The sequence below is a fragment of the Oryza sativa genome, chromosome 6 (genome assembly GCF_034140825.1).
Source record: "Oryza sativa Japonica Group chromosome 6, ASM3414082v1".
Lineage (NCBI taxonomy): Eukaryota > Viridiplantae > Streptophyta > Magnoliopsida > Poales > Poaceae > Oryza > Oryza sativa.
The window spans coordinates 8,710,406-8,733,765 of NC_089040.1; the positions used below are offsets into that span (position 1 = coordinate 8,710,406).

At 47.4% G+C, this 23,360-nt stretch overlaps 1 pseudogene; it reads right to left on the reverse strand.

Annotated features, from left to right (window-relative positions):
• Nucleotides 1-320: 320 nt before the first annotated feature.
• LOC136356916 (uncharacterized) lies at nt 321-20,376 on the reverse strand (annotated as a pseudogene).
• Nucleotides 20,377-23,360: the final 2,984 nt, after the last annotated feature.

Sequence of the window (23,360 nt, forward strand, 5' to 3'; positions counted from 1 at the left end):
ATTGTTTTCAAAGTGTAAATAAATAGAAGTAATCATCTATAAATATCATATGACCTATTTAAATGGTTCAAAAATGGTAATAATTTACATATAATCATGTATATTTAGTATATGGCCTATTTAAATTGTTGAAAAATCATAATATATATAATTATGATGTTGAGAATAATGTATTATAAATTAATCCAACAGGGACTTAAGATATACATACAAATAATCACATATAATTAAGCATTTGAGAATAATATATTACAAATTAATCCAAATTGTTTGACCTTCAATGCAATACAAATAATTTACATTGCGGTCTATCAAACAACCTATGTCACTGTCTTCCTCACGTAGTTTCTCCTTACTATTGTTTCTTCGCTATGATTGTTGCGTGAGTACGGCGTATCCTCCTTTGATAGTAGGATGCTCGGGTCAACCGTCACTGCGAACGGAGGTTGCCCCTCAAACAGATCGTAATTTTCGTCAGTCTTATCCTCGACTCCGACGATTTTCCTCTTGCCTTGGAGAACAATGTGGCGTCTTGGCTGATCGGGCCCTTTCCCCTTCTTTGGTTTGCTAGCCATGTCCTTCACGTAGAAAACTTGCGTTACATCATTGGCTAGAACGAATGGTTCATCTGAGTATCCAACCTTATTTAGGTCAACCGTTGACATCCCACTGTCATCAATCGTTACGCCTCCACCAGTCAGCCTAACCCATAGGCACCGAAACAGAGGGACCTTCAGGGGTTCATACTCTAGTTCCCATATGTTGTCGATGACACCATAATACGTGTTAGTTGGACCATCATGTCCTATGGCATCGTGTCGCGACCGAGAAAAATACATTTTCCCGAACGCTAGTGTATTAATCCCCGTCCCAGGAAAAGCCGGGGTACACCACACAAACATGGTACAAAAGGCACATCTTTATTATATCGATAATATTTACATTATTACAAAGGCACTTAAGGCCTGACAATCAAAAATAAACAGCAGCGGACTAGCGGGCCTATGGCTCCATCTTCACAGGCGCTCAACTGGGGTATAAGCCAGGACTCCACCTAAGACTTCTTCTCCAAAGCTTCTCTTACTGAAGGGGGGGAAAGATTGAGCAAGAATGAGTACAACCACAGTACTCAGCAAGCCACACCGGCAGATGCATGATTAATGCAAGGGGGTACAAGGGGTAATAATATAGGGGTTAAGTTTTGCAGAAAACAGCATTTAAAAGTCACTTAGTTGCCCAAAGCCATTTTATAAAGACGATCCTAGAGTTACACAGTGTTATTAATCAAGGCCGTGAACCCTCACGAACCTGCCTTAACCCAAGGCCTACGATGATTCAGACCGAACTGGCAACCCGACCCTGGGTCCCAGCTCGTCCCAAGCCAACCCAGGCCAACCATTCCACATTTTAGTTGTTAAGCAAATTTTAAGAATTAAAACACTAACTTGGGTACATTGCTCGGCTTGCCCATAACCGATGGCGCGGCTATTCGAATAGATTATACTCTGATCAGAGGTGTACATCTTTACCCACAAGACACATCTTCCTCACGTGTAACCACGTGCCACATACCACCACGGTATACGGACGGAAGACGTGACATAGTTCCCAACCCATCATAGCCATAAACAAGAGTACCGACCCAACCCCACCTACAGCCGGAACCCCCGGGACAGGCAGTGTCACGTCCTGATAAATTCATCCCAAAATAAAAACCATTCGCTAAAAGGAATAATAGAATTAATTAAAAATTCGAAAAGAAATTGGCAAACACTAAAATACGTACAAGAAAAATTCAAATGTGACCCGGAGAATTTTTGTTAAATTCTCCTTGGTCTAAAAGGAGCCCTCAAATTTTAGTGGAATTTTCAGAGCACAAATAATAATTGAGAAGAAATAAACAAAGTTGAAAAGGTTTTATAAAAAGAAAAACCCTAAAAGAAGTCCTCTTTTCCCCCCCTTCCTTCTTGGGCCGGCTCGGCCCAGTCCCTCCCTCTCTCTCTCTTCCCCCGCGGCCCATCGGCTCCCCCGCGCGCGCGCGCCGCTGACAGGCGGGCCCGCCCGCCACTCTCGCTGACGGGTGGGACCCACCTGTCATCGCCTTCCTCCCGCCGCGCCCGCCGCCCGCCCGTGCCCTAGCGCCGCCGCCGCCGCTGAATCCGCCGCATCCCGCCTTCCCCGCGCGCCTTAATGAGGGGGGAATCACTCCCCGTGATTCCCTCTCCCGTTTCCCCCTCTTTTCCCTCTCTCTCTCCCTCGGATTCGTCCGGATTCATCCCGCGAAGTTCGCCGGCGTCTTCAATGGCGCCCGAGATCTCCGCGCGCGGTTTCCTCTCTCCCCGGCCGCGCTCTCCCCCTCCCGTTGCTATATATTCGATCCCCGTGCTTCGCTCTTCCGTTTCCGCCGCTCGCCGCTCGCTCTCGCCGTCGGTTTCGTGCCCGCGCCGTGCTCCTCTCTCTCCGCCGTCGCCGCCGACCTTCGGTTCGCCGCCGACGTCGCTCCGGTCCTCCGCCCGACTCGGCGCCACCTCCTTCGGCTTCGCCGAGTGGTTGCCGACCCCGTCCGCCGCTCCGCTTCGCCCGCCGACTGCCGGAGCACCGTCGCCCTCGGCATCCCGAACCGCGCCGTCGCCTTCCTCCGCTCCGGTTCGCCGCCGCCGTCGCTTCGGTCTTCCTCCCGGCTCGGCGCCACCTCCCTCGGCATCGCCGTCGACCTCGTCCGCGCCTTCGTTTCGCTCGCCGACCGTCGGAGCGCCGCCGTCATCGTCATCCCGAGCCGCGCCGCCGCCTTCTTCCGCTCCGGCCGCCGTTCTCGTCGTCGTCGTTGTCCCGGGGTGAGCCGTGGACCGTCCCTTCCGTTTCCCCCTCCTCTCCGCTCTCTCGGGCGCTGCTCCGCCGCGCCGATGGTCGCCGGCGGTGACCATCGGGGCGCGGGCGCGTTCCCTCCCGTCGGCCGTGCCGGCGAGGCCGCCTTCGGGCGCGCCCTCGCGGCTGCCATGTGGGGCCCGGCTGTCAGCCGCCCGCGCCCGCGGGTGCGGCTGACGCGTGGGACCCACGGCGCCGGCCGCCGTCAGCCGCGTGCGCCCGGTCCACCGTGGACCGAGAGGCTGACGCGTGGGCCCCACCCCCGTGGACCCGGTCCGCGCGTCCCCTCCCTCGGCTGACGCAATAAATGGGATTTTTAATTGAAAATTTAAATGAAGAAATTCGTAAATATCCATTTAAAGAGCATATAAACTTCAAAGGGCCATATCTTGGCCATTTGAACTCGGAATTGGGCCGTTCAAGTCTCTAATTTTTCCTTAAGAAGTCAAGAACCCATTTTTGTGCTTTGTTCCTGCTTGTTGTTTGGAGTTTATTAGAGTAAAAGCCTTTTCTTTTCCGTTGGTCGTGTAGACGCTGCAGCTTCGGAAGATCCGCTCTTCGTGGAAGTTGAAGCCGTCGTTTGGGAAAGCGAGCAAGGCAAGACACATCATCTTGATCATATTGAATCCCATTTTATAAAATTATGTTGATTTAAATTATTGCATTATCGCTTTATTTAAATTCCCGCGTTATCACTGTTTTACTTAGCCATGCCTATTTACCTTTGTTATGACCATATTATTATTGTCATTGTTATTACTACCTTGTTCACCCTAGACAAACAAAACCTCAACTAGTGGACACTCTACTCATGGTATCCCTAGTATAATTCTAGGTAGATGCTTCGCAATTTAATTAGGTAACATTAGGAGGTTTTACAACTTTAGACTTTGGGAATTCTCATATCATTTGGACACTATGGAATTGTTGGTTTATGGTGGAATTGGACATACACCTCTCTTCCCCTTTCAAAACCCCTAAAACCTGTTTTCGGTGGGGTTTGGGTGCATGCCAGTTGTGGGAAGTAGCACCCCGGCCACTATAAGGATTAAGCTCGGGCCTCTGTTGCAAAGCACTACCGTACTTCCACATGTCTAATGGGTAAGGCTTAGTTTGTGGCTCAGTCTAGTCATAAACAAAAGTACACGGATTGGAGATGGATGAAGTCGGGCGTCGATGGACATTCTCCAGGGCAAATGAAGGCTACACGAGCTGCGGCCCGGTAGTCGAGATGTCATACGGCAGAGGGTTGGTGCCCAATGCTAGGGGCTCAGTTCTGCCTGCCTGTCCCGAGTATCCCGGCCGTAGGTAGGATTGGGTCGGTACTCTTGTCTAAGGCTAGGATGGGTTGGAAACTATGTCACGTCTTCCGTCCGTATACCGTGGTGGTATGTGGCACGTGGCAACACGTGAGGAAGATGTGTCTTGTGGGTAAAGATGTACACCTCTGATCAGAGTAAATCTATTCGAATAGCCGAGCCCTCGGATATGGGCAAGCCGAGCAATGTACCCAAGTCAGTGTTTTAATTCTTAAAATTTGCTCAACAACTAAAATATGGAATGGTTGGCCTGGGTTGGCTTGGGACGAGCTGGAACCCAGGTCGGGTTGCCAGTTCGGTCCAAATCATCGTAGGCCTTGGGTTAAGGCAGGTTCGTGAGGGTTCACGGCCTTGATTAATAATATTGTATAGCTCTAGGATCGTCTTTACAAAATAGCTTTGGGCAACTAAGTGACTTTTAAATGCCGTTTACTGCAAAACTTAACCTCTATGTTATTATCCCCTTGTACTCCCTTGCATTAATTGTGCATCTCCGGTGTGGCTTGCTGAGTACTGTGGTTGTACTCATTCTTGCTCAATCCTTCCCCTCTTCAGTAAGAGAAGCTTTGGAGAAGATGTCTTAGGTGGAGTCCTGGCTTATACCCCAGTTGAGCGCCTGTGAAGATGGAGCCGTAGGCCCGCTAGTCCGCTGCTGTTTATTTTTGATTGTCAGGCCTGAAGCGCCTTTGTAATAATGTAAATATTATCGATATAATAAAGATGTGTCTTTTATATCATGTTTGTGTGGTGTACCCCGGCTTTTCCTGGGACGGGGATTAATACACTAGCGTTCGGGAAAAGGCAATTTTCCCGGTCGCGACAAGCTGGTATCAGAGCCATCTCGACTGTAGGATAAGCCAAGTGGATAAAACCTAAGGACATATTTTATAAATAAAACTATTTGCGAAAGTTCCTCTTTTCTTCTTCCCCTAATGCTATTTGCAAAAGGTTTACCCTTTTCTTCCTCCTTCAAATTTCAACTAGTACTAGATGGTCAGGTCAGTGATGAAGAAGACATCGTCAGTTGTTCGCCGAAGCTCCGGAAGACTGCAGGATCCGCTAGCGAAGTGGAGGAAGCAGTGAAGCCAGCTGTGAAGAAGGAGTGAAGATCTTGGAGAACCCGTCGCAGAACCTAAGCCGCCCTATAGGGTAGTGTTGTTAGTCGTGTGTTCCTTGCTTGTGTGTGTAGTGCGTGGTTTGCATCGGTGGGTTGTGATGTGACCATGCTAGGTTGTTTGTTTAATCAACTTGCAGAATAAGCAAAACAAACAACACATCAATAAAAAGAGTTAGTTCCTTTAAGGTCCTGTCCCTAGCTCTGGTCTATTCTTTCCTTGTATGCTTCCTCTCTCAACCCCTACCTTGTGACAGATGGATAATACTGGTAACAAAGGCTATGGGAATGATGGATCCGATGACTCAAGAACCCAAGCCAATGGGAATGAGAGAAGCACCAACGAAACCTCACCAGAGCTAATCCAAGTTGTGGTTAACCAAACCAACATGTTGGCAACAGCCTTTCAACTATTACAGAATTGGAGCAGCCCAGCAGGGGCAACCAACGTTCAAGTGCCTACAGTCCAGCAACAGTGCAAGTTATCAGAATTTCTCAAAACTGAGCCTCCAACCTTTGCCATTGCCGTCGATCCTATGGAAGCCAGTGATTGGTTGCGCACAATCGAGAAGAAGCTAGGGTTGATTCAGTGCACCGACCAGGAGCGGGTTGGCTTCGCAACTCATCAGCTGGTTGGACCGGCTTCAGAGTGGTGGGGAAGCTACGAAGCATCACGGCCAGAAGGACATACCATCACCTGGAACGAGTTTTCATCTGTATTCAAGAGATCACATGTTCCCGCAGGAATGATCACACTAAGAAAACGAGAGTTCCGCTACCTGAAGCAAGGAGATTTGACCGTCACAGAGTACCTGCACGAGTTCTATCGTTTGGCTCACTATGCACCAGAAGATGTGGAAACGGATGAAGACAAACAAGAGAAGTTTCTCCAGGGGTTAAAAGATGAGCTTGCAGTGCAACTACTCCTAGAGGATTATGAAGATTTTGAGAAACTTGTGGACAAAGCCATGCAACTCGAAAGTGAGCATAATCGGATGACGAACTGCAAGAGAAGGATTGTCAACATCCCAGTAATTCCATGTGGTAACCAAAGACAGCGCACTGAGCCACTTCAGATCACCGGATCTTCTGTTGTGCATCAAGAGTTCCTGCCCCAAGAAGACGGACGCAATGCAGACAACAACAGTAGCAATACTAACGATGATGATACCACCAACAACCATGGTTCTTGCCCCATTAGTGACCACTCGAATAAAGCGTGCAATGTCAGTAGCATTCACCAAGATGTCAACGATAGTATCAATGTTGGAACCCAGAATGACAACCTTAGCAATTTTGACACTGAGAAAGACTCCAATGGTGATAGCAACTATGGTACCACTGATGCCAATGTTAGCAAGGATTTCCAACCACCAATTCCAACTCCAAGTCAAAATGATCGTCCCCAGATGGGCAGCTCAGTAAAGAAGACGTTGATTTGTTACAACTGCAAAGAACCAGGTCATTTCTCTAGAGATTGTCCACAGCCGAAGCGTAACCTGCGCCATCACTCCGGCCATTATGCAAGAAGAAGACAAGTCACTCGCCTTGTGGTCACTGGAGCAAACGCCGTACCTGTGAGGCCTCATGTTAATTCTAACCCATAGTAGAAACAATGTACCGATGTTAAGCACCTTCCCTTTTTGTTTAAGACAGTGCCTGGTATTCATGTAATATGGGAGAAATTTGTAATAAAAACAAGTTCTAAGAGGATTCTTTTGGAAGATGCGGATATGTGATCATGTGTATAATTGTTTACTGACAAAGGAGATCTAGGGTCTCGTGCCAGAGGAACTATATTCTAACCTCGAGCTAATAACCAACCTGAGGATGGAAAAGAAAATCAAGTGATTAACCAAAGAGACATTTGTTTGGACTAAGAGTTTCAGATGTGCCTTTTTCGGATCAAAGGCAATGACAGTCAGTATAGCTTTTGGCGAAACACTTCAAGGTTTCACTGAAAGGTAGCAGACCAAAGGACCTCATCGCCACCAGAAGCATCCACAACTCTCGAAGTGAAGAGTACTTAGCGACAAAGGTCAAAAGATGACTGATAGGAGGTATCGAAAAAGATGTTTATTACCAGGCAAAGAAGTAGGTCGAAAGGTGATTGATAAGAGAAATCTAAAAAGAATACGTCAGGGCTGAATGTGTAAAGGAATACTTTGAATGCTAAATGATGACAAGCATGGTATCTTAGTAATGACGAGCTGATCTCGACGCATGACATGAAGTGGGTAACTTGTATGAGGTTGACTCCAAAGATATGAACTATGCAAAGTTCTGGAACTGAAGCCCCATCTTCAAGTGCCGCAACCCAGTCGAAGTCAGCTAAAGGTTCAACCAGGGACAAGTCAGGTGAAGAGAAGATTCCATCTGCAACAGGAGATCGAGCCAAGCAGTCCAGAGTGAAGAAGTTTTGTTAGGCAAGTTTGTTATAGAAGACGGAGCGGAAGAAGTCAGACAAGAAGAGAAGACCGCCCAACCTATCTTCTTGCTAGCCTCCTCGAATCTCGGGGACGAGATTCTTGTAAGGGGGGTGGATTTGTCACGTCCTGATAAATTCATCCCAAAATAAAAACCATTCGCTAAAAGGAATAATAGAATTAATTAAAAATTCGAAAAGAAATTGGCAAACACTAAAATACGTACAAGAAAAATTCAAATGTGACCCGGAGAATTTTTGTTAAATTCTCCTTGGTCTAAAAGGAGCCCTCAAATTTTAGTGGAATTTTCAGAGCACAAATAATAATTGAGAAGAAATAAACAAAGTTGAAAAGGTTTTACAAAAAGAAAAACCCTAAAAGAAGTCCTCTTTTCCCCCCCTTCCTTCTTGGGCCGACTCGGCCCAGTCCCTCCCTCTCTCTCTCTTCCCCCGCGGCCCATCGGCTCCCCCGCGCGCGCGCGCCGCTGACAGGCGGGCCCGCCCGCCACTCTCGCTGACGGGTGGGACCCACCTGTCATCGCCTTCCTCCCGCCGCGCCCGCCGCCCGCCCGTGCCCTAGCGCCGCCGCCGCCGCTGAATCCGCCGCATCCCGCCTTCCCCGCGCGCCTTAATGAGGGGGGAATCACTCCCCGTGATTCCCTCTCCCGTTTCCCCCTCTTTTCCCTCTCTCTCTCCCTCGGATTCGTCCGGATTCATCCCGCGAAGTTCGCCGGCGTCTTCAATGGCGCCCGAGATCTCCGCGCGCGGTTTCCTCTCTCCCCGGCCGCGCTCTCCCCCTCCCGTTGCTATATATTCGATCCCCGTGCTTCGCTCTTCCGTTTCCGCCGCTCGCCGCTCGCTCTCGCCGTCGGTTTCGTGCCCGCGCCGTGCTCCTCTCTCTCCGCCGTCGCCGCCGACCTTCGGTTCGCCGCCGACGTCGCTCCGGTCCTCCGCCCGACTCGGCGCCACCTCCTTCGGCTTCGCCGAGTGGTTGCCGACCCCGTCCGCCGCTCCGCTTCGCCCGCCGACTGCCGGAGCACCGTCGCCCTCGGCATCCCGAACCGCGCCGTCGCCTTCCTCCGCTCCGGTTCGCCGCCGCCGTCGCTCCGGTCTTCCTCCCGGCTCGGCGCCACCTCCCTCGGCATCGCCGCATCGCCGTCGACCTCGTCCGCGCCTTCGTTTCGCTCGCCGACCGTCGGAGCGCCGCCGTCATCGTCATCCCGAGCCGTGCCGCCGCCTTCTTCCGCTCCGGCCGCCGTTCTCGTCGTCGTCGTTGTCCCGGGGTGAGCCGTGGACCGTCCCTTCCGTTTCCCCCTCCTCTCCGCTCTCTCGGGCGCTGCTCCGCCGCGCCGATGGTCGCCGGCGGTGACCATCGGGGCGCGGGCGCGTTCCCTCCCGTCGGCCGTGCCGGCGAGGCCGCCTTCGGGCGCGCCCTCGCGGCTGCCATGTGGGGCCCGGCTGTCAGCCGCCCGCGCCCGCGGGTGCGGCTGACGCGTGGGACCCACGGCGCCGGCCGCCGTCAGCCGCGTGCGCCCGGTCCACCGTGGACCGAGAGGCTGACGCGTGGGCCCCACCCCCGTGGACCCGGTCCGCGCGTCCCCTCCCTCGGCTGACGCAATAAATGGGATTTTTAATTGAAAATTTAAATGAAGAAATTCGTAAATATCCATTTAAAGAGCATATAAACTTCAAAGGGCCATATCTTGGCCATTTGAACTCGGAATTGGACCGTTCAAGTCTCTAATTTTTCCTTAAGAAGTCAAGAACCCATTTTTGTGCTTTGTTCCTGCTTGTTGTTTGGAGTTTATTAGAGTAAAAGCCTTTTCTTTTCCGTTGGTCGTGTAGACGCTGCAGCTTCGGAAGATCCGCTCTTCGTGGAAGTTGAAGCCGTCGTTTGGGAAAGCGAGCAAGGCAAGACACATCATCTTGATCATATTGAATCCCATTTTATAAAATTATGTTGATTTAAATTATTGCATTATCGCTTTATTTAAATTCCCGCGTTATCACTGTTTTACTTAGCCATGCCTATTTACCTTTGTTATGACCATATTATTATTGTCATTGTTATTACTACCTTGTTCACCCTAGACAAACAAAACCTCAACTAGTGGACACTCTACTCATGGTATCCCTAGTATAATTCTAGGTAGATGCTTCGCAATTTAATTAGGTAACATTAGGAGGTTTTACAACTTTAGACTTTGGGAATTCTCATATCATTTGGACACTATGGAATTGTTGGTTTATGGTGGAATTGGACATACACCTCTCTTCCCCTTTCAAAACCCCTAAAACCTGTTTTCGGTGGGGTTTGGGTGCATGCCAGTTGTGGGAAGTAGCACCCCGGCCACTATAAGGATTAAGCTCGGGCCTCTGTTGCAAAGCACTACCGTACTTCCACATGTCTAATGGGTAAGGCTTAGTTTGTGGCTCAGTCTAGTCATAAACAAAAGTACACGGATTGGAGATGGATGAAGTCGGGCGTCGATGGACATTCTCCAGGGCAAATGAAGGCTACACGAGCTGCGGCCCGGTAGTCGAGATGTCATACGGCAGAGGGTTGGTGCCCAATGCTAGGGGCTCAGTTCTGCCTGCCTGTCCCGGGTATCCCGGCCGTAGGTAGGATTGGGTCGGTACTCTTGTCTAAGGCTAGGATGGGTTGGAAACTATGTCACGTCTTCCGTCCGTATACCGTGGTGGTATGTGGCACGTGGCAACACGTGAGGAAGATGTGTCTTGTGGGTAAAGATGTACACCTCTGATCAGAGTAAATCTATTCGAATAGCCGAGCCCTCGGATATGGGCAAGCCGAGCAATGTACCCAAGTCAGTGTTTTAATTCTTAAAATTTGCTCAACAACTAAAATATGGAATGGTTGGCCTGGGTTGGCTTGGGACGAGCTGGAACCCAGGTCGGGTTGCCAGTTCGGTCCAAATCATCGTAGGCCTTGGGTTAAGGCAGGTTCGTGAGGGTTCACGGCCTTGATTAATAATATTGTATAGCTCTAGGATCGTCTTTACAAAATAGCTTTGGGCAACTAAGTGACTTTTAAATGCCGTTTACTGCAAAACTTAACCTCTATGTTATTATCCCCTTGTACTCCCTTGCATTAATTGTGCATCTCCGGTGTGGCTTGCTGAGTACTGTGGTTGTACTCATTCTTGCTCAATCCTTCCCCTCTTCAGTAAGAGAAGCTTTGGAGAAGATGTCTTAGGTGGAGTCCTGGCTTATACCCCAGTTGAGCGCCTGTGAAGATGGAGCCGTAGGCCCGCTAGTCCGCTGCTGTTTATTTTTGATTGTCAGGCCTGAAGCGCCTTTGTAATAATGTAAATATTATCGATATAATAAAGATGTGTCTTTTATATCATGTTTGTGTGGTGTACCCCGGCTTTTCCTGGGACGGGGATTAATACACTAGCGTTCGGGAAAAGGCAATTTTCCCGGTCGCGACAGGCAGGCAGGATTGAGCCCCTAGCAGCAGGACACGAGCCCTGTGCCATGACATCTCGACTACCGAGCCGCAGCTCGTGTAGCCTTCATTTGTCCTAGAGATGTCCATCGACCCCCGACTTCGTCCATCTCCATCCGTGTACTTTTGTTTATAACCAGACTGAGCCACAAACTAAGCCTTACCCACTAGACATGTGGAAGTACGGTAGTGCTTTGCAACAGAAGCCCGAGCTTAATCCTTATATTGGCCGGGGTGCTACTTCCCACAACTGGCATGCACCCAAACCCCACCGAAAAACAGGTTTTAGGGGCTTTGAAAGAGGAACAGAGGGGTATGTCCAATTCCACCATAAGCCAACCATTCCATAGTATCCGAGAGATATGAATATTCCCAAAGTCTAAAGTTATAAAAACCACCTAATGTTGTCCTATTAATCAGCGAAGCATCTACCTAAATTCATACTAGTGGAACCATGAATAGAGTACCCACTAGTTGGGGTTTTGTTTATTCTAGGGTGAACAAGGTAATAATAACAATAGCAATAATAATGTCTTAACAAAGGTAAATAGGCATGGCTAAATAAAACAGTGATAACGCGGGAATTTAAATAAAGCGATAATGCATTAATTTAAATCAAAATAATTTTATAAACTGGGATTCAATATGTTCAAGGATGATGTGACTTGCCTTGCTCAGAGAGAACGGCCTTACGAACCTTCGGCGACGACTGCGAACCACGCTTCGGGAACCTCCGGAACGACAGAAGCTACGCGAAGCACACAAGCAAAGCTACAAGCCTATAAAGAAGCAATAACAATACATAAAAAGAAAGCACAGGGTTCTTTAGGATATAACAAACATTAGGAGACTTGAACGGGTTGATTCAGAGTTCGTATGACCAAGATATGATCATCCGAAGTTTAGTGCTGTTATATGGAGATTTGCGGATTATTATAATTAGGTTTTTCAACTATAAAACATGTGGAAGCGCTAGCCTGGAAAAGACAGGAAGGCTGCGCTGTTGACATGCGGACCCCACATGTCAACCTGTCACGCCCGGAAATTCACTAGTAATTTCCGAACTTATTTGTGCATAAAATCCTCGTCCAGGAATCAGCCGAGGTACACAAACTGACAATTTAATATACAGATTCATCAAATTAACTAAAACGATAAATACTTACTTATGAGGCACTTAGTCCTCATCATGAAGAAAACTGCAGCGGAAAATAAAATCTAGCGAAGCTCTGGCTCCACTCCCACAGGCAGCTCAACTGGGGTATAAGCCAAACGTCTTCTCCTTCTGGATCCTTTTTCTTCAACTGAGGTTGATTGATTATTGCAAGGTGAGCATATGACATACTCAGCAAGCCACACAGCAAATATGCAAGTGCACAAGGATACCAAAGGATGGCATAATATAGGCTCATTTGCAAAAGCAGCATTTAGTAAAATATTTAAGAGAAATAAAACGGTGGAGTAGTTAATCAGAAATTTTAATCAACACTGAACAGCACACCCATGCTGCACAGGCCCAACCATCCTGAACAACCATACCCGGCTGTACAGATCTAACTCCAAACCAGGAGCTAAGCAAATTATTACCAGGTATAACATCCATAATTATTATGAGAGGTGTGAGACTAATCACGAAAAACATTGCTCAACCCGCCCATAACCGCGGGCACGGCTATTCGAATAGTTTTACTCTGGCCAGAGGTGTACCACTGTACCCACAAGACACAGCCTCAACATCATGTCTACAATGCGTCGCGATACTGAAAAGTACCCGAATAGAGGCTGTGACAATACCCTCTGCACAACACAACTCACCACAGTGCACCATTCCTGGATCATAATCACCCCCTTATAAAACAAGGCATGGACTCCCCAGTGACCCCCGTGGGCTTATCTCCGCCACTTCTCAGTCTGGTGCTCCGCAATGAATCATGTTATACAAAAGGTAAAGCCGTTGCCCACGCTGGCTTGTGGTTGGCACGGTTAATGTTTCACAACAGTAGCTCGCGAACCGGTCCTTAATTGCCATGAGCACGACTCTCAAAACCATGTGCTCACAACCCACCATTATCAAGTTTTAGTTGGCAAGTAATTAATTAACCAATCACGATTGATCATCGTGAACTATCATTAAGCCATCATTAAATAATAGTGAGTCATAAGTTATCCCAAAAGTGTGCTAATGTTTCTGAGCATGACTAAGCAATCATATCTAATATCTAGCTGAACCAATATATAAAGCTCAACTAGTCAAGTTATAATAACCCAAGGTATCAAGGAATAAAGTAATCAATGCAAACAGGCCATAACAAAGGAATAGATTCACACCACCCAGTGACATTCGAAAATAAATGCACAGTTGAAATAAATAGAGAATTTAAATATAGGATCAACATGCTCAAAGGAATTGTGTTTAGGATCGGTGTGACTTGCCTTGCAATAATCGGTCTTCAATTAATCTTCTTGAATACTTCCGGCGCACTCGCGAACCTTCGCAACGACGGAAACGACAAGCTAACACGCAAAACGAAGAAAAAGACTAATAAAAAACAAATAAACAATACATAAAAAGTAAACAAACATGTAGATCATAATTTTAGATGAATTATGAGACTTGAACGGCCTCATTCTGACTTCATATGAATTTATTATGAATTTTACAAGATTAAATCTAATTAAAGCCCATTTAAAAAGAATTAAATAAATTTAATTCAATTTATGGACAATTTTAATATGTAGATCTTTATTTTATATAATTTTTGCAACTTGAACCACATTAAACTGAGTTCAAATGAATTAGTTATGAATTTTTAAAGATTAAATCGGATTAAAACACTTATATGGATTTTAATTGAATTATGACGCAATAATGAATTATTTTTGAAAAGGAAAAGAAGGATTATTGCGTCAGCGGCTAGGGTTTGCGGTGGACTGGGTGCACGGCAGCGGTTCACGGAAACGAACGGCCGAGATCAACCCTATCCAAAACGGACGGCCGAGATCGATCGGTCCACGACCGGCTCACGGGAGAGGGCGACGATGACGTCAGCGACGACGTCACCTCCGGCGGCGGCTCGGCGGCTCGGACGGCTCGGACGGTGCACGCTCGCCGGCGAACGGCGGCTCTACGGCACAAACGGAGGGCACCAAGACGTAGATCACGGCGCAGCGAACTCACCGATGACCAAAACGTCGGCGGAAGACCAACGGACGGCGGCGGCGACGAGGAAGAAGCGACGGCGGAGATCGGGTCGACGGCGGCGACGGTGCTCCGGCGGTCTTCGGCGGCGGCGAAGGAGCGGACGAGGACGGCGGCGACTTGGCGACCACGATGGCGACCTCCCCAAGCGACGACGACGACCGGAACGGCGGCGGTGCACGGCTGGAGCGACGGCGACGACGGCGGCGCGAAGCGTCACGGCGCTAGGGCGCTTCCGACGACGAGAGGCGAAGGTGAGGGTGGCGACGGGTAGAGGAGAGCTCGGGGGTCCTTTTAAAGGGGCTAGCGAGCGGCGACGGAGGCCCACGGCGACCGGCGGCGAGAAGGAAAGGTCGGATTGGAGGGAGAAAAGTCGATCCGAATCGAACTCGAATCCACGGATTTCCAAACCGAAAAAGACGATGATTCCAAAAGAGAAAAGGAAGAGGAGATTGAGAAGATCATTTCCCCTCAAACGATTCGGCCGGAGAAGGAAAGGCGCGGCCGAATTGGAAAGCGGCGGCGGCGCGGCTCGGCTAGGGTTTCGGGCGGCGGCGGCGGCTCGAGGAAGACGAACCTGACAGGTGGGACCCACCTGTCAGCGACAGAGAGAGAGAGGAGAGCGGCAGCTCGGCGGACTGGGCCGACTGGGCCGGGGAGGGAGAGAGAAAGAGAGAGGTTTTGGGCCGGCTTTCGGCCCAAAGCCAAAAGGAGGATTTAAAAATATTTTTCTATTTAAATTATTCATGAAATGCAATTCCATTTATTAAAAATACTTCCTTAGCTCAAATAAATCCCAGAAAAATCTAGGAATTATAGAATTAAGCAAAGTATTTAACAAAATTTTATCTAGCCCAATTTTATGTTGAGATTTAGCAAATTAAAATTAGATATTCTCTTTTAGGCTTTTAAAATCATTTCTAATAATTCCTTTTAAACAACAATTTATAATTTACGGATTTTTAAACAAGAAAAGCTCTTAACAATTATAATTAGATCATTAATGATCAAATAATTACTGAACTGTTCTTTGTATTATTTAAGAATTGAGCTCTGAAAAAATCCGAGAAAATTTCAGAGAGTATAATTAACCATGGAGAATTTAACAAAAATTAAATCCATCCATGCTTTATATTTAGGAAATTTTATTTCCCACATTTAACTTCACTTGTAAATTAAAGAACATTTAATATAAATTCTAATAATAATTTATTAAATAATTTATAAATCCTGAAACAAAAATCAGGATGTGACACAACCTAAAGGACCGCGGTAGACCGAGTACACAGAGACGGTCCACGGGTCGACGGAAGCGGACCCCATGTGTCAACCGAGGCGAGTGGCCGACCAACGGACTCCACTAGACACCACGCGGGCTGCACACGTGGGAACAACGCGGCTACCAAGCGGGCACACTAACACGGACACTACACGGTCACCACCCGCACACGTGAACGACTACCGACACCGGTACACGGGTACCGGGGTCGACAACCGCACAACGGGTACGGGGCGACAACGAAAGGACAAGGACAGGGCAGCGAGAGGACGGATCCTTACCACCACGCGACAAGGCGTGGGAACGACAACGACGAACGGGCGCGGCGAAGACGGACGGCGAGGGAACGACTTCGGCGGCGATCCTTGAACGAAGGCGAGACACGGCCGGCATGAGGCCTGACGACGTGGAGGCGAGGACGAAGACGAGGATGGGGCTGCGGCACTTGACGAAGCGAGGACGACGAACGAGAACGGCTTGACGGAGGGACGAACGCCACGACGACCGGGAACGACGAGAGGGCGATGACGACGACGACCGGGGCCGGCGAGGAGGCGACGAGGGCAGCCGGCAGTGGCTGCACGGAGACGAGGACGGCGTGGAACACGTCGCTGCGATGCCGACGACGGAGGCGGCGCCGCGAGATGACGAGCCGGCGAGGAGGAACGATGACGACGACGACGAACACCGGTGGGGTTCGGTCGAAGGGGAGGCGAGGCCTAGGGCGACCTTGCCGCTGCGATGCCGGAGGTGGTGGTGGCGCAGCGAGCCGACGAGCCGGGGAGGAGGGAGGGGCGGCCGAAGGGACGTCGGCGACGAAGAGGATGGAGAGGCCGGCGCGGGCGACGGCGGTCTCCGGACGAATCAGAGGGTAGGCCAGGGTGGAGGTCGACGCGGCGACGCCGAGGGAGGAGACGGTGCGGCCGGCCCGCACTTGAGCGGCGCGGCAGGGGCGGCTGGAGGCAGTGGGTGGCGGCAATGCCACCAGTTGCTGGCGGGCACGCGCCTCCGGCGGTCTTCGCGGGAAACAGAGGGCAGGCCGGCGAAGAGGAGGCGGCTGTGACGCTGGAGGAGGCGACGGCACAGCCGGCCGGCGTGCTAACGCGGCGGCAGGGGCGGCTGAAGACGGCCGGCGGCACGCGAGAGAGGGGACGACGGCGGGGAGGTGGCTAGGGACCACGGGAGATCGCGGGAGGGGGCTAAATCGATAGAACGGAGCGAGGGGATTCCGTTTTATAGCGGAGGGAAGCGAGCCGAGCACGGGAGGAGCGGGGAACGGCGGCGGAAATGGCGGCCGGCGGCCATGGAAAGCGGCCGGGGAAGACGCGTCTGTTCCCGACGATTGGGGGCACGAATCAAGGGGGAAATTAGGGGGAATTGAAGAGGAATCAATGGGGATTAAAACCCCCTAATCAATTTTGGAATTCCCGGTTTGAATCGCGTGGATTTAGGGGAGGAAGTGACGCTAGGTTTCACGGGAGAGAGAAGAGAGAGAGGATGCCTGGCGGGAGGAAGGAGACGACCGGGTGGGTGGGACCCACCGGTCGGGCGCGCAGTCAGCGCGCGTGCAACGCACGTGCGCACGCGGGAGTGGAGCGGCTCAGGCAGGGGGGCGCGGTCTGGGCCGGGCGGCCGGCCCAGGAGGAGAGGAGGGAGAGGCGACCTGGGGGAGAGAGGGAGGAGGAGGGGGCTGGGCCGAGGGGAAGGAGAGGAGGCCCAAGAGAAGGAGGGAGAGGAGGAGAGGGAGAGAAAGAGAGGGAGGAAGAGAGGACTTTGGCCGCGGGCCGAGAGAGAGAGAGGGAGGACTTGGCCCAAAGGGAGGAGGGGGATTAATTTTAGCTTTTTTTTCTTTTTAATAAACTTTGTTAATTGTGGTTGTTGTTTAATAAATAATTCCGTTGCTCTGAAAATTCAAGTAAAATTTGAGGGCTCCTTTTAGACCAAGGAGAATTTAACAAAAATTCTCCGGACCACATTCGAATTTTTCTTGTACGTATTTTAGTGTTTGCCAATTTCTTTTCGAATTTTAATTAATTCTATTATTCCTTTTAGAAAATGATTTTTATTTCGGGATGAATTTATCAGGACGTGACACATCGATACAAACACCACTGTTCTAGTTCGTGCTTTTTTTTTCTTAGGCTCTTGGGTAAAATGTGTATCCAATGATTTCGTAACCTTGGAATGTAGTTACCGAGCCGGAGGGGTCCCCTAGCTAAGAAGGCTAGTTGTCGGTCAATCGTCTCGTTACCCATGAGGTGTTCTCACAGCCAAGCGGGGAAAGTATCAATATGATGGCGTGTAATCTAGGCATCGGACTTGCCAATGTTTTCTGAGCAAATAATCGCCAGGTGCTCCTCGATGTAAGGAGCAACCAACGAAGATTGTTGCAAAACCGTGAAATGTGCTTTACGAAATAAATCGTTGTCTACAGTCATAATTGCACTCCTTCTAAGTGTGCCCTTTCCCCGTAGTCTCCCCTCATGGATTGATTTGGGTACCCCGATTGGCTGGAGGTCATCAATAAAATCTATGCAGAACTCAATGACCTCCTCTGTCCCATACCCCTTAGCGGTGCTTGCTTCCGGACGAGAACGGTTACGAACGTACTTCTTTAGAACGCCCATGTACCTCTCGAAAGGAAACATGTTGTGTAGGTACACAGGACTGAGAATACCGATCTCTTTCACAAGGTGGCATAGAAGATGCATCATTATATTGAAGAATGACGGTGGAAAGATCAACTCAAAGCTGACAAGGCATTGGCACCACGTCCTCCTAAAGGGCGGCTAAACTTTCTGGATCGATGATCTTCTATGAAATTGCGTTCATGAAAGCACAAAGTTTCATTATTGTTGCCCGGACATTATCAGGAAGGATACCATGAATTATAACAGGAAGCAGCTGTGACATAAGCACATGACAGTCATGAGACTTTAGGTTTGTGAACTTCTTATCCTTCGTGCTTATTATTCTCTTTACATTCGAGGAGTATCCGGACGGTACCTTGATGCTCTCTAGGCATTGAAACATAATCTCCTTCTCTTCCTTGCTCAGGGTGTAGCTTGCCAGACTAAAGTAATGGCTTCCTTTCTCATTCGGTTCTGGATGAAGGCCTTCGCGTTGTTCTATATGCTTGAGATCATTACATGCTTCGAGTGTATCTTTGGACTTCCCATATACACCTAGGAAGCCAAGAAGGTTTACGCAAAGGTTTTTAGTGAGGTGCATCACGTCGATTGTGTGGCGGCCGTCCAAGACTTCCCAATAGGGTAGCTCTCAAAAAATAGAGTTCTTCTTCCACATCGTCGCATGACCATCTTCGCTCTCTATAGGTTGGCTGCCAATCCCCTTTCCAAATACTACTTTCAGATCCTTCACCATTGCGAACACTACTTTCCCGTTGCGATGTTTAGGCTTAGTGCGATGGTCTGCCTTCTGTTCGAAGTGCTTGCCTTTCTTCCGTACAATGTGGTTTGCAACAAGGAATCGACAATGGCCCATGTACACAACCTTCTTGCAATGCTTTAGATACGTACTTTCAGTTTCATCCATACAGTGAGTGCAAGCGTTGTACCCCTTATTTGACTGTCCGGATAGGTTACTTAGTGCAGGCCAATCGTTAATGGTAACGAACAGCAACGCTCGTAGGTTAAATTGCTCCTGCTTGTCCTCATCCCACACAGGGACGCTCTCTTTCCTCCACAGTACTTTCAGATCTTCAACCAATGGTTTTAGGTACACATCAATGTCGTTACCAGGTTGCTTTGGGCCTTGAATAATATATAATCGGCATCATGATGTTCTTCCGCTTCATGCATAGCCAAGGGGGGAGATTGTAGATGCACATGGTGACCGGCCAAGTGCTATGGCCACTGCTCATCTCTCCAAACGGATTCATTCCATCCGTACTTAAACTGAACCTCACGTTTCGTGCATCCTCGCCGAAGTTTTTAAATGTTCTGTCGATATTTCACCACTGCGACCCGTCGGGGGTGTCTCAGCATCCTGTCTTATTTACGTTCTTCTTGTTTACGTTCTTCTGCGTGCGACCACATCATTCTAGCATGTGATTTGTTCGTGAAAAACCGCTTCAGCCTTGGTATTATAGGGAAATACCACATCACCTTAGCAGGAATTCTCTTCTTCAAAGGCTGTCCGTCAACTTCAACTAGATCATCTAGTCTTATCTTGTATTGTAGTGCTTTACAAACATGGCATGCTTCCAGGTTTTCGTACTCCTCACCGCGATACAGGATACAGATCTTCGGACACGCGTGTATCTTCTGTACTTCCAGACCTAGAGGGCAGATTACCTTCTTAGCTTCATACGTAGTTTCAGGCAATTCGTTCCCCTCCGAAAGAATGTTCTTTACGAGTTTCAATAACTCAACGAATGCCTTGTCACTCACACTGTTTTTGGCCTTCCATTGCAAGAATTCTAGGATGGTACCCAACTTTTTGTGGCCCTGCTCGCAACCTGGGTACAACGATGTTCTGTGGTCCGCTAACATGCGCTCCAGTTTCTGCACCTCCTTTTCACTTTCGCAATCCTCCTGTACATCCCGCAATATTTGACCAAGTTCATCGGCAACGTCATTACCTTCAACATCCACCTCCGCCTCGCCCATTGTGTTTTCTTCAAATCCCCCGTACTGAGCCCAGTTCGGAATGCTCTCGTCTTTTACTTCATCTTCTTTCATTGCAACTCCAACCTCTTCGTGCGAGGTCAAACAATTGCAGCTACACATGTACCCCACTGAAACAGGTGGGCATGAATTATTCGTGCGGTGGAATACTCCTTCTAGTTTTCGCACTTGTTGCATGGACAACTTATAAAACCGTTACGCTTGTTATCATTGGCCACACCCAAAAAATAATACACGCCGTCAATAAACTCTTTCAACCGCCGGTCCGTGTACATCCATTACTGATCCATCTACATAAAATGCATATAAATCGTAAATATATAAAATCCAAGATTTACAAACTAATTAAATAATCATACAATAATTGAATATAATTGTTCATACAATTATTTTTATTAAATCCATTCCACATATTATTCATGTTTTAATTACATTGTAAACAAATATTTAATATGTTGTTATTATTTTAATTTTAAATTAACTTAGTTTCATAATTAACCATTCATACAAAATTATATGTAATTATTCAAACAAGTATTTATAAAATGCTAAATAAACATATTGCATATATTTTTTATTCCCTACACACACTTTCTCTCTCATCATCTTCCATCACATTTTCTAGAGGGAAAAAGGTGTAAAAAAAATAGGTCTAAATGTAAATGCTAAGCAAAAAATAGAGGAGGATGAAGTTGCTAACCTTCTAGAGACATCAAATTTGTATATTAACACAAAAAAAATCGATTAAAATTTTGGCAGCACCTTCCTCCTCAAAGCTTAATTTTGAAGCAATGGCTCGGACTAGAGGTGGAAGAAGGCGTATATAAAGTCGTGCAATTTTAGTCCCGGTTGGTAACACCAACCAGGTCTAAAGATCTGCAATATCTTACCAACCGGGACTAAAGATCTGCAATGTCTTTAGTCCCGTTTGGTGTTCCCCAACCCCCCGACAGGGGTCTGACATGCCCTGTCAGGGGGCGAACCGGGACTAAAGATCCCTTAGTCCCGTTGAAGTTACAAACCGAGACTAATAAACCACTTTAGTCCCGGTCCTTGTTGGAACCTGGACTATTGTGGAAATTGCTCGGCCCTCTAAAGATCACTTCTCCAGTAGTGTGTAATTAATGTGATATGTAGTAGTGTCTAAACTGTACAGTAGGGTCAAAAAGTGATCACTCTTTGATCTGGCGAGGCCAAATATTCCTGTGCTGGATTTATCAATGATGAAGCAACCAATTTTCAGTAGCTAGAACGATGAGAAATGATTAAGCTATTTAGATCCTATTTGATGGAGCTTGGATAAGTCTGAGAAATAGCTAATTGCTAACTAGTTTGCGAGAATCTGGTTTTAGTTAATTTCCCAACTTATGGTTTTAGTTTATTTTTTAGATTTTGTAACTACAACTTTCAAGAATTTAGATAAAGAACTGGAATATTTGCTAAAGCTTCGGATTTTAAAGAGACTGCAACCGCTAAAAACTCCTCTCATACGCCCTTAGGCTGATCGATGCAATGGTCTAGTCCATAATTAATTACGTATTAGCTAAAAGGATTGAAAAATAGATTAGTATGATTTTTTAAAGTAATTTTTTATAGAAATTTGTTTAAAAAATATAATACTCCGTTCAGCTATTTGAGAAGTGTGCGCGCGAAAAGCGAAAGAGGAGAACTTGGCAACCAGCACACACACAAAGAAAACAACCTTATAGCTAGGCTAATAGTACAGCTCACTTCCTACTATTAACCTATCTTAAAACCAACATATATACTCACTTTGTCCTAAAATATAAGGGATTTTGGACGGATCAGACATTTCATATTCATAGTACTATAAATCTAGACATGCTCTCTGTTCAGATTCGTGGTACTAGGAAGTATCCCTTCCGTCTAAAATCCCTTATATTTTGAGATGGAGTAAGTAATAGATTAGCTATACTAGTCGGCCACCCGTGCGTTGCACGGGCTACCATTATTGGTATTATAAGTACTAAATTTTATCCACATGTTCAATGCATTGGTTATTTTTCAAATTAAAATTGTTTAGACTGAAAAGTCTAAAAGAGCCCACCCTTCAGTTAGAACATGCTAATTAATTAATAATTTGGAATTTCAGAGAATAAAAAAATAAATTGAGTCACCATATTAATTTCCATTTGTATGTTTTATTTAACACGAACTCCCGGTAAGATCTATTGTCAGGACAAACCAACTATTTGACAAACATTCAGATACTTCCAATAAATATGTGAGCTTTCTTGACTCTGTTTGTCTTTCTTGACTCTGTTCGCAAGAGCGGTTCCCAATTCCCTACTCTCGTTTTCCACGCACACGCTTTTCAAACTGCTAAACGGTGTGTTTTTTACAAAAATTTTCTATACGAAAGTTGCTTAAAAATGATATTACTCCATTTTTTAAAAAAAATAGCAAATACTTAATCAATCACGTGCTAATAGATCACTCCATTTTCCATGCGTACTGTTTTGGGTTGGGAACCAGCTCTTGCGCACTGAGCCTTAGAGTGCCCAAATGTTTGGATTTAATATGTTTTTTATTTTTCATAAAAAGAGTTAGAGCGGTTTAGATTAAAATAAGAGTCCATGCAACTTCCTAATTATGAATTTTATATTTAAGACTAAATGTGGAGATTATGGTTACCCCATATCTACATGGCGGTTATATTCCAGCTGGATATACGGTACCAAATATAGATGGAATATCTTTATGAGGACTCGGGTTAGATTCTAAACTTATATGTCAAGAGAATACCCGGGATCCTAGTCGGTTACGATTGTATTTTATCTGTAATCCCATATTCCGTTAGGATATGGATTATATTTTCTAAAGCGGACTCCTTCCCCTATATAAGGAGGGTCCGTGTGCCTCTTGGGGCGAGATTCTTTTTTTCCAGTTTATACAATCAGTAACACACTCGGCGGAATCATCCCCGGACAGGACTAGGGTATTACTTCTTGAATAAGAAGGCCTGAACCTGTATAAAATCCTTCGTCTCCAAACCCATCCACTTTCCTAGCTTGATA